The 19,479-nt window shown below is 63.5% G+C and overlaps 1 protein-coding gene across 3 annotated transcripts in view; it reads right to left on the bottom strand.

The window, feature by feature from the left end:
* STARD8 (StAR related lipid transfer domain containing 8) overlaps positions 1 to 19,479 on the bottom strand; it is a 60,606-nt gene that overhangs the window by 30,696 nt on the left and 10,431 nt on the right. The window contains exon 1 of one of the 3 annotated variants that reach the window (XM_080553332.1): positions 18,988 to 19,124. The exons of 1 other annotated variant lie outside the window; for it this stretch is intronic. The gene's annotated coding sequence lies outside the window, so the exon portion shown is untranslated. Of the gene's footprint in view, positions 1 to 11,883; positions 12,116 to 18,987; positions 19,125 to 19,479 lie in introns of those variants that run through there. One more of the 3 variants, XM_080553333.1, reaches the window with a different exon arrangement.

The raw sequence follows: 19,479 nt of genomic DNA, 5'->3' as shown, positions 1-19,479 counted from the left end.
GCCGACAAGGGAGCAGGAAGGAAAAACATCAAACCGCAGACCTCTGCCAAGTGATTGGCGCTGCTTCCGGCAGCAGTTCTGCAGAGCTTAATTAATGAGCAAACATCTGCAGCTTCACATCCCGTAAAGAACATTCACAAAAGCACACTCCATTCATGCGAAGAAAAAAAATAATAATAAAAAAATCACGGCTTTTCCAGCAGGTGGGAAAGCTGGAGGACACGAGAGGGGAGGCAGGGCAGCGCTGCCGTGCTCGTGCCCCGGGGACGGCGTGCTCCCCGCTGCGGCTTCCTGCGCAGCCCGGTGCCGAAGGAAGAGCTCTGCGGCACACCCAGCTCCTCTCGAAGCAACTGGCACAGGCTCTGCTGTCAGCGAAATGCAGTCCATCCAAAATTCACCTCCTCGGGCAGCTTCAACCAAGTCCCAACCTGCCTCCAGCTCCCCGCTGCCCAGAAGCCCTCAGCCACTTGCCGGTTACCGGCTGCGTGCCGCGCGCCCGAGCACACGGTCACAGCCAGCAGCGGCCCCGCGCCCCGGTCACGCAGCTCCAGGCAGGAAAGCTTTGACTTACCGGCAGGCTCTGACGCTCCTCCTCCTCATCCACAGCTTTAACCCCACGCCACGTGTCCTGCAGCCACCACAGTGTCTGGGGACTGGTCAGGGAGGACGGGACTGGGCACGGTGGGGGCACCCCACGTGCCCCTTTCAGCCTGCATGCTAGAGCAGGAGCGCGCCTCGCATCGGGCGTGAACAGACCCTCACCCGACGCCCCGGCTGCCAGAGGCCCCCAGGGACCCCCCAGCTCCATCTCACCGCGCCGCCCGGAGCCAGGCGGTCTGAAACAGGAAGGATGCGGCGGCACACCTCGGCCGCAGCAGGTGTCCCTGCGCGTTTCACTTTTTCTCCAAAAAGCAGAATTAAAAGCGTACTTCGAAGAATTAATAAAACCAACAGCGCCATCCCGTTCTCACGATGCCAGGGAACGAGGCCACCAAAACCCACACGCACCTCGGCACCCCGGCCGCCCCGAGCCACCAGCAGCACGGCTCTCCCAGGAGCTGCCCGAGGAGAGGCGAGGCCCCCCCGGCAGCCGCCGCGCTCCCACCGCCTGCGCACGCCCTCGGCAGGGCCCCCGCTTGCCTTCCAGGGTGCTGGCAAACGCCTCTTCCTTCTCCAAAATGCCGGGGTTCAAAGTCGCTGTGCTGAAGGACCCCTCAGAGGTCAGCTGCCGAACTCCCACAGCTTTGGCTGCAGGTGGTGATTGCTCCCCGCTGACAAGAGAAGCGGGATTTCCAGCCTTTTACCACCAAAACAGCCTTCACCCACCGCCCCTTCCAGCAGGCTGTGAAGAGACCAGCCTCCCGTTCCCCAGATAAACACACTTGTCACGTTCGTAGCAGCTGTTCAAGGAGCGTATCACTATTTTCTTCATTTCCTATTTAACCGTCCTACTGGAAAAGCAGTTCAGACTTTTTTGATTTCTGGATCAAATGCTCCTGATCAGGGACAACAGCCAGACGGCGTTTTTGCAGTTACCTGCCGGAGGCAGTCATGGTGGTTACACGGTTACACGCGGCTCACATGGTTACAAGCCTGAGAGCAGTTTGCAAATTTTTTTAGTCAGGGAAACTTAAGGGACGCAAAACACAACGGTGAGAAGTAAGACAGGGCACAAACACAGCCGAAGCCGAGTGATTTTGACTCCAAAACGGGCAGGGCCAAGGCGTTCCTCGTGCTGCTGCCGATGGGTCGGCTCCGCGGGACGAGTGGCACGCGCTGAGCACGCAGCTGCTGCAGCCTCCTCTGGAGCCTCGTCCTCCTCCCCACCCCTTTACCACAGGTAGTGCTGAGGTAGGGCTCGGGGGCTTGCCACAAACACAGCCCCGGGTTTCTGAGGGATAGCAGAGCTGCTCAGAGCCCTCAGCGGCCTCGCTCCCTCCGAAGGCTCAGGGGGACAGCGCAGCCCTGCAGGCATCGGGACCCCGGGAGCACAGAGCAGCCCTGACCCCGTCCCTGTCCCACGGGCATGCTGAGCAGCGGGATCGTCACCTTCGTCACCTGCTCCCACCTCGCACCAACCCCTCAAGGAAAGCGTACTCGGAAAAAGCCTTGCCCCACGATAGCCCCCATTGCTATACAGAGCCAGTTCTCTCCCAGAAAGGGAAGGAACCACAAAACAGCTTTGAACAGAATCACGTTCAGGCCCTTAAACACCACGCGTGGCAGGACTACCCTGAAGCAGGGCAGGAAGGCCCCCGGCTGCCGCTCCAAGCCCCGCAGCACGCGGCGGTGGCAGCGGGAGGGCCGGCTTCCCCAGCACGCCCCCAGGGAGCTTCTTCACAGCCGCTGCTTCTGCGCTACCTGGGAAAGACCCGAAAAGGACGCGGCTGCCTTCGGGCTGGGAATAATCCCTGTCACACCGACCAGCGTCACCCGACGGCATGTACCCGCTCCTCCAGTTCCTTCCTCTTTGGCAATTCGAGGGCAAACCGCTAGGTCAGCAGCTGTCCTTGCGCATGGCCCAGCACAAGACAGTCCCGGTGCGCAGCCGAACGGGCAGGGGAGAACAATGCAGTGTTCTGTAACCGCTCGGTGCTGCTGCTTGTCTCCATCCCAGCAGCTGGCATCTGGTCACGGGCCCCAGGGCCTGATCCCCTTCAGACGCGGGGGATCCCACGAGCAGCACGGAACGCGCAAGGCACGTGGGGCGCTTTGACTCGGCGTGTCTTTGAGCAGAAGCGGCACCAACGGGTGTCCCCAGACGGTCCGGACGGAGGAGCGGGCACTACGGGAAAACCGAGCGTCTCCTGCTGAAGCGGCAGCCAAACCAAGGCAGCACCTACCAGCCCCAAAGCAGGCACCTGCCTTTCTGACCCAAACAGAGGCAACCTCCAGCAGGCCTCCCAAACGTTTTCAGAGGCTATCTACAAAACACCAGTGCTCCCAGTTCAGCCTTGTCACACCGCCTCGTGGCCACTGGTATTTCATGGCTGGGACCGCCACTGCTCAGGCTGCCAGCGCTGAGCGACGCCACCAGTGGCCCCAACAGATATAGGGCCAGGAGCCAAGGCGAAACAATGAAAACCATTTACAGGGCAGGAAGCTGCATCTGCTGGATGAAACGCTATCTTCAAACAAGACGTGTTTGGATAACTCCAGTTTCATAACTCGCCTCTTCCGATGTTAGGAAATCACAGTAATAAAAAGAAAACAAAATGGGGGAGAAGAAACTTGGCAAGGGGAACAATGGGAGAATTGCTTGAGACACGGAGGTTAACCCAACCTGCTGCGTCTTACCCCAGGGGCAGCTGGGGCTCCCGCAGCAAGCTCCAAGGGTTTTGCACAAGAATAAATGTCTGATCAAATATCAACGGGAAAAGAGTTAAATCTGCTCAAAATCTGCTCAAGAGCACAATACGCTTTGATGATCTTATATATTACTTGCTTGATTTTTTTGTTTTTCACATTAATCAGCGTTATCTTGGGGGACAGGGAGAGCAAAATTAGACAGAGATGGTGAACAATGGGCCCCAGAATTTGGGTTCTGGCAGGCCTCATCTTCGTCACCTTAAAGGCTTTAGAGGGTGGAAAGGGATGACAGTCACCTCTTTCTGGCACTGACCGCTCCTGGGGCAAGGCAAGGCAGCTGCTTCTGGTGTTAGCAGTGGGGAAGGATGGTGAGGATAAACCCGCCTGCTCCACAAATTCCAAACACTAACCTAAAAGCCTGCCTGGGTGTCGCAGAGAAGGGCGTTTAATGGTGCCTTAGCAGGTCGCTACTTCGCGGGGAGGACAAGGAGGACAGAACACAGCAGCTCCTCACCTCCAAGCGCAGGGCAGCCGCTCTCTGTAGGCCCTGCCCCACGTGCCACCAATTCCCACCAAAGTTGCCGCAGCAGCACTGAGACCGACTGGAATCGAGCTCCCCTGCTGGCGCCAGCTTCGTCTTCCAGAGCCCACCATCCCTCTCCGATGCCTTCCGCAGCCAGAGCCGTGCCCGCTGGGCGCCGCCGGGGTGCACGGAGCGCCGCTGGGTGCTGGTCCGGGTCCCCAGCTCGCGATGGGGCACGGCAGCAGCAAGGGCGAGGAGGGAGCTTAAAGCAAGGTGGGCGCTGTGATGGCACAGCTCAGTAAGGGGATTTGGTTCCTGTCTGAACACGGAGGGTTTGGCACAGATGAGGTTTTGCTCCCCCCCAGCCAGCGCTGCTCCATGCTGCTCGGCGCGACCCCCCCGTGTGCTCCGGGTTTCTGGCATCCCGGTGAGGGCCCGCTCGCCCCGCTCGGCCCCCACCCTGCTCCTTCCCCGCCCCGCGGCCGCCGCCTCGAACAATTTGGGAGAAGGAGCCAAAAGCTGAGGTCACTCGACCGGGGCACCGGCCCCCTCCCCACCGACCTCCGCCCCCTGCCCCCTCCCCAGTCCAAATATAAACTTGCTTACAGGAAATGCCTTGAAGAAAAGGCACCTCCCTGAGTCCTGAAGAATGCCCAGAAAATAAACTATCTCTGGACATGAAGGAAATGGCTTTTTTTCCTTTTTTTTTAACACACTGCAAAGCATGTTTAACCCCTTCAGTCCCCGCTGCATGCTCCGACACCCACCGTTAAGTTTCCAGGTGCCTTTGTTCTGGGTTGGCGACAGGAGAGCATCCTCTTGCTAGAGGCGCCCATGTCCTTGCACCACCGCCACGTCTTGAGCGAAACCGGTCCCAAATCCACAACCCAGGTGCAAACTCCCTGATGAGGAAAGCCCAGACCCTCAAAACAGGCTTTACTTTTAGACAAACACAGGCTCCGTTCCCAAGCAGAGGACAAGCTTGCACAGTTGTTTGCATCACTCCAGGTCCTGCATCGCCAGGGAGCAGCTGGGGAAGCCGAGGGGCAGCACCTGCGCCTTCCTCCTCCCTGCCCGTGTCGGGGAGCAGCCCGCCCAGCCCGCCCAGCCCCACACGTGCGCCTGCACCCAGGAGCCCTTCCCCGGCCACCTGCAGCACGGCGGGGCACAGCCGCGAGCCCAACGTCCCTGCCACAGCCAGCCCCAGGGACTACCCCGACCTCCACCTGACGAGCTCCGACCCCGACATCCCCCCCGGCTGACCCCCCTACAGGGTGCCATGCCATTTCCCAGCTCCAAATCCCATCCGCGAGGTTTCTGCAGCCGGCAGGGATGGGGTTCCCACGTGGAAATGGGAATTGGAAACCAGGATAAGGAAGGTAAAACGGCACATGCAGGGTCAGATCACACAGCACTGGCAATGCCCAGCATCCAAAGGCAGCAGATCCTGCCTCGTGCAGGCTCCACAGCGCCGCATTTACTCTAGCGAGGCTGGGGAGCAAAGCAACACGTGGAGGCTTAGGAAGTACAAGCACTGTTTTCATACCAACATCCCTACACAAAATAAAAGAAAGAAAGAAGAGGAGGAGAAGAAACGCAGGAAATCCCGTACGCAGAGGTGCTGGCCGTGGGTTCACAAAGGATTCGCAGAGTGCGACTCTGCTGCCCCTCTTCAACGCCTCCCTGAACGTGCCCCTTCAAAAATGTACGCTCAGGGCTTTAAGTCTCAGATGCACGCAGTAGTTTGATACGATTCAGCTGCTGCTGCAGGATGCCTAAAATATTTGTTGTTTTTCTGAGCAGCAGCAGCAGCACTGGGAGCGTTGTGCTGCGGAGGTGTGTGCAGGCACGGGCTGTGGGGAAGGAAGGCAGCGGGGTCAGCTTCCACTTGGCTGGAAAGCGAAGCGCCCGGCCGGAGCACGAGTCAAAGGCTGGCAGCAGATCGTGCCTGTCCTCGCAGAGGAGCCCCAGCTCCTGCTCGGTCCTGGCTTTTGGCCTCGTCCGTGGAGGCGCTGAGGGCGAGCAGCCCTGATCCCTGCGGGACAGCCTGCGCGAGCCGGCAGCACCAAGTGCTGCGGGGGGCTCTGGACGAGGAGGACGATGCTTCTACAACAGCCGAGTGGGGCCCAAGGGAGCAGGGCCGTTCCCCCGGCTCTGCCGGACGAGCTGGGCAAGGAAATGCAGCCCCCGAGGGGGCAGCCCGGTACCTGCAGCCCGGGGCATGCCCAGGGCCGCGGCCCGCAGCCAGCCGACGTCCCCAGCAGCAGCGCGGGGCGTGCGGGGACACGTGCTGGCAGCCGGACCCCGGCTTCGTTCGTGCAGCCCGCGTGTCACCCCAGCAGTCGTGGGACAGGATGGCCACAAGGCAGAACTCAGCCGCCTTCGTACGGGGTGAGGCCTGGGGAGAGGAGCAGCGGGCACACGGGCACCGCTCCCTGCGCCCAGCACGCAGCCGTCCGGCAAGAAACGCTCCCTGCCCCAAATCTGCAACGAAAATGGGAATCAGGAGTACCTGTAATACAGATAAAGGGATTCGGCGCTGGGTGCAAGAGTGCCGAATGAAACAAGGACAAGATAAAACGCTGTTAAGGGCACGCTGGGTTTACAGCAGCCCATAAATCCAGCGCTGTCCTGCGTCTGCCAGGGAAAGGCTCTCTGGGCTGGAGAGGGAAGGGGAGGGAGCAGGGGACCAGGGCAGGGCGCTGAAGGAAGCCCCGGCACGCGGCAGTCACTCACCTATTTTCTCATACACACCATCCCAGGCGCGATTAAGTTCTCCAAACCTTTTTTCAGCAGCCCGTTATTTGCAGCTGGGGGAAGAGGACTGCCCCGAGTGCCCGCGAGGCGCTGCCATACCCTCAGGGCCTCACTCTGGAAGGGCCGCAGGAAGCCCGTGCACAGCCCCAGGCGCGGGGCCGGCGGCACGGCCGCGCTGCCGGGCTCCGAGCGGCGCGCACGGCGCTGAGGGCTGGGCTGCCAGCGCACCGCGGGGCTCTGCGGAGCTGGGGCCGGCTGTGGGAGCGGGCGGGGGCCTGGCAGCGAGGGGCGGTGGGCAGTTTGTTATCTGTCCGGGAAAATGAGGCCGAAACTGCCCGGAGGTTCTGCTCTTACCCAACGAGCCTGACGAAACGAGGTCAAGTGAGCTTTGAGTCACCTCTGAGCGTCTCTGTCCCAGCAGTCTTGTGACACGTCTGGCTGCTTGCAGTTCTGCTGGGGGTGACAGAGACCCTGCCCCGGCCGCCCCCTCGCCGGCATCCTCCGACCCCCGGCACCGCTCCCTCTTCCCCCCCAGCCCTGCTCACAGCTCCCCGGCCACAGCCTCGCCCCAGCTCCTGCAGCACAGCCCGACGCCCTTCAGTCCTCTTCTTTTCCCTTTTCTTTCAGCGCTCACTCCCTTGCCCTCTCTGCCTTTGCTTCCCCTCCCACCCAGGCCGGAGCGGGAACCACGGGGCGCTGCGGGACGCCAGCCTCGCACCCTGCAGGCACTGACCCCACAGGGACCCAGAGGGGGGCAGAAGGGGCCAGTCCCGCTGCCCTCTGCTCCCTCCCTTCCCCGCCTGCGCCGCAGCAGGGGCTGAGGACCAACCCTCCGCGCAGGCAGACCCTGCCCGGCCGCACCAGCTCCCACCTCGCCGCCTGCCACGGGGCCCAGCGCAGCGCCCGGAGCACCGCCGCCGCTGGCAGGGGCGCGGGGGAAACGTTTTGTTGCCTTTCCTAGAAGGCATGGCGGGAGAGCGTGACGCCTCTGTGCTGCGTAAGACAAAGGGGCATTCAGAAGCTGAACTTGTGCCCTTGACAGCAGTGAAAATATTCTTGTGAAATTCATGGGGAGGAAAAAAAAAAGACCGGGGGGCTGGGGAGAGAACAGAAACCCCGCCATCTACCTTCGCACACTACTTACACTCAGGCAGTTACAACCTGCAGGTCAGAAGCCCCCTGTCCTGCTGTAACCCGGTCGTGTTTGCACGAGCAGCGCTGGAAGCAGAGCACACGCACGCTCCTGGGAGCGCAGGCACTTCCCCTAGGCAGTGACACTACACACTTACGCCCCAGCGAGCTTTGAACGTGAGCATCAAGGCCAGCTCCAGCAGGGCGCAGCACGCTTGCCATTAAATCGGCGCGAGCGGGCTCCCTGCAGACCCCGCGCACGTCGCGGTCAGACGCGCTTCCCTCCCCAGATAAAGGGCAGCAAATCCCCAGCGCAGCCCGGCCTCAGCGGCGTGCCGTCCCCGGAGGACTCAGTCCCCGGAGGAGCGCCGCGCTCCTGCTGCCGGTTGGGCACCGGGAGGCCCAGGCGTGCGCCGCAGGCTCTGTGGGAATCCAGCCCCAGGAGCTCGCCCCGGGACGCGGGGGGGGAGCGCAGCTGCTCCAGGCGCCGCGCTGCCCTCCAGCCCCGCCGCGGCACGTTTGGGTGGGTGGGGGAAGAAGCGGCAGGGAGGGACACGTCCCCTCCTGTGGCACCGTCCCCAGCGATGAGAGGCTCTCCCTGGGCACCTGCCTGCCGCCCAGCTGCTGCAGCCCTGTCCCCGAGGGGCGGCCCCAACGCCCGTCCTGGGCAGCAGCAGGGGTCTGTGACACCGAGCAGGCTGTCTGCGTGGGATCCGCAGGGTGGGCGCTGAGGAAGCAGCAGCAGGGGGCTGCCAGCACGGGCAGCTGCAGGGCAGCACAGGCACCTCCAGCTGGCAACGTGCCGTTGTGCGATACGAGGGACATGAGGTGGGCAAGGCCCCCGGCATTTTCTAGGGGAGGAAGGTCCCCCGAGCAGCTGTGTTTGCCAGGGCCGGTTCCCTGAGCCAGCCGTTACCGTTTACGCAGCCTGTGACTGGCACTGGGTGACAAGTGCCCTTTTCTGATAAGGAATCCTTCAAGGGACTCGGCAAACAGCTCCGCCGCTGCGTGCTGGGCAAATGCGGTGGGGCCACGTGGCACAGGCAACCCGTCAATGATTAACTGGGACCAGTCAGGCAGCGCCTGGAGACAGTGGGGGGAGGCAGAGCAGGCTGGCGAGGGCCGTGCCAGCAGAGAGGGCAGCTGGGCACCCAGGGCTGCGCTGGGAGCTGCATCCCACTGCCTCGGTCACCCTGCTGACTCCCCTGGGTGATCCTGGGCCCTGACGCAGTCCTGATTAGCAAAGGTGGCCAGCCTGTGTCAGAGGCTCTTGTTCCTGTACCAAAATGAGCGTGGGGCTCCAAGGAGCGAGGTATTGGCAGCTTTGTGCCGCTGCCAGGCCGGGTGGTGGGAGCCCCAGGACAAGGGGAGCAGGATGAGGCCAGCGCCGCCCCACACCGCTGCCAACCCCGTGTGCACAGCCAGGCAGGTAACGCGCCTCGTCCCTCAGAGGGGAAACAGGGACGAGAAAAGGCAGCCGGCCGTCACCTCCTGCACATCAAAACACATTTATTGCTGGAAACAGAGAAAAAGACCCTGGGTCTTTACATCTCTGTGGCAGCCCCGACAGCTTGGGAGCATTAATGTAATTACCTGGAGGTGACTTTCAGAGAGGCTCGCACAAGGAGGGTTACGGTGGCTCAATCATTAACCGGGCGGGAGACCCCCGGCTCCGCTGGAATGCGGCCGCGCTGCCACCGGCCCTGCCCAGAGCGCACCGCAGCCGGCACAAAGGGCAACGCAGCCCCCGACCGCGGAGAGGCTCCGGCCGCTCGGCACCACAGCCCCGCCGGTGGCACCACGTCCCTGCCGGCGGCACCACGTCCCCGCCAGCGGCACCACGTCCCCGCCGGCGGCACCACGTCCCACCAAACGCTGCCTCCTGCTTCCCAGTGGGGCCGGGAGGAAGAACGGAGGGGCGAGGAGAGGCTCTGCCCGCCGGGCCGCAGACGTCCCCGCTGCCACGCGTGCCTCCCCGCGTACCGCCGCTCGCCTGACGCAGCGCCATGTGGTGCTGCTCCGGCCGGCTGCACTCACACAGAGCCATGACCAGCGAGTGCTGCTCCTGCAGACGAGACAAAGCCACCCCCAAGACACCGAGCCTTCGTCCGGCACCGCAGCCTCCCTGAGAGCACCCCGAGCCTCAGCAGCGGAGCAGAGTGCTGCCGGCAGCCTCCCTGTGCTGCCCCCTGCCCAAACGGGTCCAGCACCCCCGGCCAGGTTCAGCGCGCTCCCTTCCTGTCAGGGTCTCTTCTCCCACCGCTTCCATCAGAGAAGAGATGCTGCAGGCTGAATTTTGTGCTCGCTCTTCCACATCCTTTGCACAAAGCCTCAGAGTGCCACTGCTGCCGCAGGACCTGCACGGACGCGGTATGGTGCGGGAGGTTCTGGCAGGAGCACAGCGTCTCCCCTCAGTCTTTGCGGCCCGCACGCTACCACAAAATGCCTTTTACACCCGGAATGACCACGTTCCCTGAAGCGCCCATGAGACAATTATTCCCCGGGTGAGCGCGCCCACCTCGCCGTCGTGGAGGAGCCTCCCCGCACCCCGCACGGAGCGGCCGGAGCCCTGCGCCAGGAGGCGTTCGCTCCCCGCTGCGGCAGCCCCGCGGCCGACACGCTGCCTGTATTTGGAGGGGTCTGCTCCCACTGACGTCTGAATGCAGCAGCCCGTCCACGGCCACGCAAAGGGCACGTGCCAGTCTGCAAACCTCTGTTCTGGGCAAATTGTTACCAGGTTTTCAAGGAATACACAGCTTCAGGAAGGAGACCCCGCTCTCCTCTCCCCGGGAGGTGATCTGCACGTCACGCGGCGACCCCGGTACACCCGCAGGCAAAGGGCAGCCTTCTTTTCCCCTGCTCGACTCAAACTGACTTTGAGAACTTTCAAATCTTTTTGAAATTAGTACAGAAATCAAGGGGAAGTACTGTAGTGCCCTTAGGCACAACCATATTTTGTTCTCTTACGAAACTAAATTGCTGGCAGCCCGTCCCATGCATACGCTTAGCGTTGGACATTTGAGGCAGTGCAGACAAGGAATGCCCAACAGAAGCACGTTTAGATTTATTCAGTTGGGCTTTTATTAGAAAAGCATTTCTCAAAGGAGGTGCACGTACGCCAAGTGAGCGTGTGCACCTTCTCAGAAGCTACACTTTCCACCTGCTTTGCTCTGGGATTTGATGTTTTGCCACATTAGGAAACCAGTGATGAACTTTTGGTGTAAGGATCTGATCTATTTTTTCCCTGAACAAACGGAGGAAGACAGAGGGGTTTTGAAACAAGCCCTTGCTCCTTGCACAGCTCACCATGCAAGAGGCAGACCCAAATGTAAAGCCGCGCAGAGCAGCGAGGAGCTGCTACGCCTGCTCCAGCAACACTTCTACCTTTCTTAACTGCATTTCAGTTACAATGTAAACAGAAGAAAGCACGTCCATTGATAAGAATTCAAGTGTGTGCACGGCAAAGAACGCAACCTGCTGCCAATAACATCACAATATGTCCTCTGACAGCCCGCGGCTGCACAGGGACCTCTAAAGGCAGAGGTCTCTCCCCACTCCCGCCCCACGCACCAAGGAGCCGTTCTGAAACGCAAATCACAAAATCCCACAGAAGCTGATGTTTGCTTTAGCCTCTGACAAACCAGCCCGACACCCCGGCAGAGAGCTTTGGCAGCTCCGCGTCAGCTCCCAACCCGATGCGCCGCGCACGGCGAGCCGATCCGCACCCGGCAGCCGCAGAGCCTCTGGACGGAGCTGCCCGCGGGGCCGTGCCCAGGGCCCTGGGTGCCCGCGCCCAGGGCCCTGGGTGCCCGCGCAGGGCGCTGCCCTCCCACGGCGCTACCGTGCGGGGCCCGTCCCGCGTCAGCGCGGGGCTCCCACCGCACACGGGGCTCGTCCGGCGGCCGCTTTAATTCAACCCGCGCTGGTCCCCGCCGCGGGGGGGGGGGGGGGGGAGAGGGACCCCGGGGACGCCGCTCGGTGCCTGGCGGGGCCCGGTGCCCCCCGCGGCTCCCCCCCCCCCCCGGGGCGCCCCGAGGCACCGCCGGGACCGCGCCCGGGGCAGCCCCGTGCCGCGGGGCCGCGCACAGCCCCTGGGGGCGCGCTCTCAGGGCACCCCTTGCTCCCCCCCCCGCGGGAGCGCGCACCGCCGGGTCCCCCGTTACCTCCGGGCTCCGCTGCGCCCCCGTCAAAGCGCCACGGCCTGCAGACGGACGGACAGCGGGGGGCGGACGGACGGACGGACGGACAGACGGACAGCGGGGGGCGGGCAGCGGGAGCGGCAGCGGGTCCCGGCCCGGCCCCGCTCCGGGCGGGCTGATGCGAGCCGGGGCCGCGGCTCCGGCCCTTGTCGGGGCGAGCGGCCGCGGGCAGGGCCGGCTGCGGGCCGGGAGCGCGGCCCGGCGGGGGCAGCGCCGCGGAGCCCCGGCCCCCGGCAGCCGGGGCCAATCGCCACGGGGGGGCGGCCCCGGGCTCCCCTCCCCTGCCCTCCCCTCCCGGCCCGTCCCCTCCCTGTCCCGCGGGGTCCCCCCCCCAGACGCGTCCCCCGCACAGTGCCTGGCTGGGCGCCCATCCGCGCCCGGCTCCCGCTGCCCATCAGACCCACCGCGAGGCAAAGCGGGGGGGCACAAGCCGCGGCGAGGTGCCGCGGGGCAGAGAAGCTGCTCTCGTGGGACCTGCGCCCCCAGAAGCACCCCCCGCATCGCAGGGGTCCCCCTTGCTCGGTGCTCGCCGCTCCGGCAGGCCGGGGCGAGGCTTGGCGGCCCTGCAGAAGATGCTCCCGCACGTCTCGGCCTGCCTTGGGATCCCAGAGCCACGGCCTGTGGGACGGGACCAGCTGAAAACCATTGGCGAGAGGGTGGAGAATAAAAGGGGGGAGAGGGTCTGGAATACAGGGGCTAAGAGGAAAAAAAAAAAAAAGAAAAGAAAAAATTATTTAAGGTAGACCTGAAGGATACATTTGTTTGTGGGAAACGTAAGGCAAGAGGGCAGGAAGCACCTCGCTACAGAGGGGCAGGGGCTGGCTCAGGGTGCCAGGCGCCCAGCCGAGCCCTGACCCCCTCCGCAGCGCCCCCAGGCAGCTCTCTGCTTACCGCCTCCACCAGCAGAGCCCCGCTGCCCCGGCTCCTGGGAAGGGCCACGGGAAGGGGACAGCTGTGGGCAGCCAGCGCTGCTCGGGCTCCGGCTGTCCCAGAGGCTGCATCTCGCCCGGGGGGGTGCAGAGGGTGAGCGGAGCTCCTGGAGCACCCTGCGGCACAGCCCCGGGGCAGACGGCGGAGCCAGCAGCCCAGGGGACCGGCGGGGCGGCCGGCTTGTTCGCCCAGAGAACGGGGCACGGCCGGGTGAGGGGCGGGCTCACAGCACCTTGCGTGGGTTGGAGCCGTGCAACCAGCACCAGGGCGGCCCCAGGGGGAAACACGGGCAGGCAGTGGAAAAAGTGGCTCAGAGGAGGGTTTCAAGCATTTTCCACTTGTTTCCTCACGCAAACCGAGAAGGGGGAGAGGCGTGGGGGCAGCGAGGCAGGAAGGCTCCCAGAGGCGATGAGCTATAAACAGGCAGTGACGGGGACAGCACCCAGCCATCGAGGGGGACGGCACCCAGCCGGTGACGGCGACGGACCCTGCAGGCACACACTCGCCCCGCACGCACCGGGGCCAGCCGATGGCCGCACGACCCGGGCGAAGGCTGGGAGGAGCAGAAAACGTGCACGCTGCAGGCTCCCCCCGCGCCGGCCGATGAATGGGCTGCATTCACGCCCGACAATATTAATAGTTCCCCGCGTACGGCCGAGGAATGGCAGGGAGCCCACGGGCTCGCCCCCGGGCCGCCCCGCCGCCTGCACAAGGCGCCCAGTATGCACGTGTGCTCGCGGGGTGCCCAGCACGGGGGGAGCGCTGCCTCCGGCCAGCACGCAGCCCTGCGGGGACAGGGGGAGCAGCCCGCGGCGCGCTGCCCTCCTGGGCAGGGCCGGGAGGAACCCGGGGAGAGCAGGGACCACACCGAGCGGGATCCGGCAGGACAAGGGCAGAGGAGCTTAGGGTGGTCCAAAGGGCGTCACTGAGAAGGGACAGGAAAAGATCCAACAAAGGCCCTCTGAAGCTGGCTGAATAGAGGAAAAGCCGTCCGGGAGGGTCAGCGGGCTGCGGGGCTGTGCCCTCCTCCCAGCAGAGGCCGGGAGCCTGGTGTGCGGGACACCCGCACCGGGAGAAGCTCTGGTAAGAGGCTCGAAGCAATAACCTCCGCCCGGCCCTCACAGGGGACCTGAAACGGGACCTGAGGAGCGCTGTGATCTCTCCCAGCACATCCCCACACACCAGTAAGCTGCTGGGGCTGGGAGCAGGGCTCGGCAGCTGAGCGAAGCCCTCCTGGCCTGCACACACGCAGTGAAAGCCGGGTTAAATCCTGTGGGCAGCAGCAGGCACGTGCAGCCCGGACCTGAGGTGAGGGCATTTTCGGGTAACCAGCTGATGCCGCCCGCGCTGCAGCCTGGCTTCTGACGCCCGCGCTGCCTCCGCTCCCGCCAGCGCCCAAAATCCTCCCCTGCTCTGGGCTGGGTCCAGCAGGAGAATTGGCCGGGCCACACCGCAGCTAAAGCTAAAGCCTCGTTCTGAAGGACGGGTTATACTGAGATGCTCACTGAACACCTAGATGGCACTGAGGCATTTTCAAATCCCCTAAAAAAGACCAGTTATTTGGCATTTGTCCCTTGGGCCTGCATCTGCACATGCCCAGGTTCCAACAGAGCACGTCTGGCTGTGAGCAGCGCACGGACAGCCGCAGCCCAGCACCCCCAGACGGGCTCCAGCCACCTCTGGGACTTCTTCACAGTCCCGCAGGAGGCCCGGGAACAGCCGACGTGAGCTCATGAAAGCAAAGGCATCCTCAGCGCCCTCGTTCCTGTACTACAGCACCTGATCACACCACGTCACACCCGCAAACCTTTGCGTTATCAGGCAATTTCTGTTTTCCTTGCTGCCCCACAGAGGGTTAGAGACAGAACCAGGTGTTTGCTGACAATAGGTAGAACATCTTCCACACGGGATCGCGAAGCATCCTCAAAGACTAACAGCACGCACGGCTCCCCCCTGCCCCCGGACACAGACCTCTGCCGTGCCCCCCGCAGCACCCGGAGCCCCCGTCCCACACCCGCCAGCCCCCTCGGTGCTCCCCCCGGGCAGGCAGCCCAGCAAAGGGCACCCTCTCCTGGGCAAGGCGCACGACGGCCCGACCAGATGAAAACACCCTGGAAAAATCGAAACAAGCAAAGGCGGTAAATAAATAAATAAATAGACAGACGGATCGAATCCATGGGAAATGCATCTCCGCCCCGCGTGGCCACCCACCACGAGGAGAAAACCCACGCACCCACAACAAGCACATCCTGGCCAGCCCCGAGCCGTCATTGTCTGGTTCTCTTTTTCCGACGACCAAAGTAAACAGGGGGGCGGGGAGAGAAGTAAAAATTCTCTTTCAGGTGTATAAATAAAAAACGGCCACAGAAATGAGCAAACCAGGAGTGAGTGTCCTGGGGTAAACTTATTCACAGGCATATGCTCGGGGGACTCTTGCTCTGCTAATGCAACTATTATTCATGTTTCATAATTTTCCACCACCGCAGATGGAAAACAGGAGAACCCTGTGACATTTTCGCATGAGCTAGCTTCATCTGGGCTGAAATACGTGTCAGCGCCGGGCCCAGCCTGCACTTGCCACCCGCTCTCGCTCCCGCCCAGCAGAGCCCTATTTATTTCTGTCTGGCCACCCGGCCGCACAACAGTTGCTCGCTTTTTTTAATCCACGGCTGTAAAAGCTGTCATCTCCACCGCTGCCATCGCAGCCCGCCGCATTTCGGTGTGTCCCCAGCAAATCTGGGCCCCAGACGCCACACGAGGATCCCTGGGCACGGCTGCAGGTGGCAAAGCCGCACGTGGCCCCGCGCTGGGAACGTTCCCGGGGCAGAACAGATGGGTTTGTTTCCTCAGAGAGCACGCAGAGAGCGGCGGTAGCCACCACGCAGGTTACCGAGGTGTTACTCACAAAGAAAGGGCAACGGGCCGATCTGGCAGCAGGCACCGTGCTCGGGAAAGAAGCTAACAGCGGACACAAAACGGCAGCTGGAGCCGGTGCCGCCAGCTGCACGGGCACAGCAGGCAGCGCCCCGCCAGGGCCGAATTCCCCGGCTTCCAGGGGAGGAGGGCGAGAGGGAGAAAGAGAGAAACTCAGAGACACACGCACAACAGCATCATTCATAGGCGCTGATTTCATAAAACAAGGATCCTGTGTCTGGCCCAGAGCTCAAGGCAATTAAAACAGCGGCCACAGATCTCAAAGAAACAGCAGGAATTTATCTGAGGAATCCGGATTATGTGGCCACTGCCGGAGCAGAGCAGAAAGCCCCCAGCTCCGGGAAGGCAAACAAGCTAGCGAGGAGAAGCAGCAACCAGCTCAATCACCCCGACTGTTCCTGCCTCACCCACCGTGCCCGGAACGAGGGGGGACGGCAGCTGCGGTTAGCAGGGGCTGGTCCTGACTACGTGCACGCGGGACCACCGAGGGGTGGGAAGAACCAGGTCCTCCCGGTCCCCACACAGCCGCCAGAGGAGGCAGGGACTGGTTTGCAGCCCGGTGCCACCACGGATGCTGACCGCCGCGGCTTTGGTACAGGGCTGGGGGAAGAACGCCCAGAATGGTTTATTGTTCCAGAGATAATGATGGTGGTTTGCAAGTCTAAGAAAGCGGTTTTCCATTCCAGCCCAGCCTCGGGAAGCACACGCTGGGCTTACCAAGACACTGAAAGCAGCCGAGGTGCTGATTAAACTCACCCGAGTCTTACTGGCCCCGGGAGCAACGGGGGCTGGGGGCAGCACTTCCAGGCTGTGCTCGCAGCTCTCCTGCAGGTCCCCAGAGAGGCTCCTGCACCCCCTGCTCCCCGGCCCGCCGGGCTGACAGCCCTGGCTGCAGCACCACGCCAGGAGCCACGGCACAGCCGACTGCACCAGCGGGACCTGAGTGGGGCCGCGGGGTGCCCGTGTCCCTGGCAGGGAGGTGGCCACGGTGCGCTGGCAGCTCGTGGCCCTCGTACATCTCCCTCTGAGACAACCACGGCACTGGAAACAGCTGAAATGGAGGCCGCTTTTGCCAGAACGCACTGGATCTTATCAACCAATGTTCTCACCGAGCATTAATGAACTCTCCTCCACTAGGTTCGTAACAGCTTAACTCTTCGGGAAACTCCATTTCCTCCCTCACCTGTGACAATCTAAGCTGACCTTACCGCCTCTGAGGAATTACTCCCGTCCATCAGCAGTACTTTGGACCATTCCCAAAGAGACCATTTAGCAGCAGAAGGCACGAGTCTCTGGCACAAGTTGGCAGGTTCAAGATCTGCTTCTTCACTGAGCATTGGAGCAGACTGAGAAACTAAATCACAGTTCCTCTTTCACATAACTCAAAATAAATTGCTTTCAGGATTGTTATCCGCAGGCTGTTATCACAATCATCTTTAAAAGCCACATCAAACCAGTCTCAGCACTGAAGTTTGAAAAGAAGAAGAATTCCTCAAACATTTTTAACAGTCTCAATACAAAAGCCGATAAAAGTATCGTTACAAGGCTATCAAATACAAAACAATCCCCCTTTTTTATGAAAAGTATGGGGTTCCTTTTTTTGGAGGGTTGGTGGGAGGGAGGAGATTTTAAAACCATTTTTTTTCACGAAGAACTTCTATATGTGACGAACTATGCTTTCCCCCGAGCACCACGTTTCAAACTGGTAATGCCCGTGGGGCCGGGGAGGGAAAGGCCTCGCTCCTGGTCCCTGCTGCGGGGATGCAGCGTGCAGGCCCCCAGCCCGTCCCACAGCACGGGCCAGAACCACACGCCAGCAGTGCCAGGACCGCAGCCGGGCGCACAGACCCGCTCGCAGTGACACGGGCACCGACCACCCCAGTGACACGCGCTTTGCACTGAGCAGGGCACACGGCCGGTGCTGCCCCCACACGGTGTCGGACCTGTCCTCAGGCTCAGCACCGGCCACCCGATGAGGCACCATCGGCACAGAAGCGCGCTCCCCGCACGCCGAAGCAGGAGGGTGGCCCCCACCGGGCGAGCACCCCGCACCAGGCAGCACGAGCCCGGCGCGGGGAGCCCTGGGCCGGCGCTTACAGCAGCGGAGGATCAGCACCGCAGGCTGGGCATCGGGTGAAGCATTCAGGAAGGAGCAGTGGGTACAGAGAAGGAGCAGGATTATTTTCCACGGGATGCAGAGCGACTGCCGGGGCAGGGCTTTCACAGGGCTCATAAAGACCTGACGGGGAGGGGTCCGGGGGGGGCACAAGCCCACAGGCCCTGGACTCGAGCCACAGCACTGCAGCAGTTGCCACCAACCAGGGCGATCCGTGCTGCTCTCGGCCGCCCCTCGGGAGGGGTGCTCACCCTTACAGCTGGGCCGGAGACGCCAGCTGGGGACCCCCGGCTCCTCACCCACCACGTGGCAGGCGGGCTCGGAGTGCAGCCACCCGCACACCCGCACACCCCCACCGCCCGCACACCCCCACCGCCCGCACACCCCCACCGCCCACACACCCCCACCGCCCGCACACCCCCGTTCCCAGCATTTCTGTTCCCCTCCGGTGCTTTCAGTAGCAGAGTGCCTGGGGCTGCTGCAGCGTCCAATCCCCCTCTCGTGCTCCGAGCGCACAGAAGCAGCCCCTACAACCTACCGCGGGGCTGGCTACGAAAGCAGCGCTAGCACTTGCAACGTATGCAATGAGGCCGAAGGCTCTGCCTTACACAAACACCCTCGCAAGTCATCACAAACGCCTCCAGCCCCACCAGCACTGCCGCTTCCCTGCAGACATCCGCAGCCCGCTCGCACAGCCCTCAGCCTGCTCAGGCGCAGCAACGAGCAGAGACACCGGGCCAGGCCGTCACCAAATTCACACTATTTTAGACCAAAAGTGCGGCAAGGCCCCGGGACCCCTCAGCACGTGCTTCCAGGCCACGCTCTGCCCTTCGCCCCCCACCCACGACTCTCAGCCCCCACCTCCCCCCGGGACACCCCCACCGACGGGGGGCCTGCCCGGCGCCCGGTGCCGGGGGAGCACCGAGCACTCGCCTCCCGCCCCAGGCCGGTCCCTCCTGCCCGGCACCCGCGATGGGAAGGGAGGGGGGGGAGCACCGGGGGAGCACCGGGGGAGCACCGGGGGAGCAGCAGCACTGCTGGGGGGGCCCGCCCGTGCCCCCCGCCCCCCGGCCCGGCCCGGCCCTCACCTGCTGGCCGCAGCCCGGAGCCCGACGGCTGCGCCCCGCTCCCGGCCCCGCTCCGGGTCCCGGCCCCGGCCCCGGCCCCGCGGCTGCCCCCGGGCGGAACGGGCGGGCGGCGGCTCCTCCCCCGCCGGGGATGCCCGGGGCCGGGCGGGGCCGCGCACGATCGCGGCCGCCCCCGGGCCGGCCGGGGCCCTGCACCCGGCCCCCGGCCCCCGGCCCCCGGCCCCGGGGCCGCCCCCGCCCGCAGGCGTCGCCCGTTCCCCGCCCGGGGCCGCAGCGCCCAGCGGGGTGCCTGGGGACGCCCCAACGCGCCCCCCGCCTCCTCTCCCCCGAGGACGAGGGGGCAGGCGGAGCGCTGAGGACATCTCCGGCGGGACCCCGCTCCCCTGCCCTAAGAAGGGGTTACCACAAGCAGACCGGCCTGCACACACCTCACGCCTTCTCTTTCCATCCGACCCGTCACGCTCTGAACCACGCGAACGTTACGAAGCACCC

This window comes from Anser brachyrhynchus (genome assembly GCF_964034855.1).
Source record: "Anser brachyrhynchus genome assembly, chromosome: 13".
Taxonomy (NCBI): Eukaryota; Metazoa; Chordata; class Aves; order Anseriformes; family Anatidae; genus Anser; species Anser brachyrhynchus.
The sequence above is the reverse complement of the archived record's forward strand: the minus strand, read 5'-3'. Positions and strand labels throughout refer to the sequence as shown.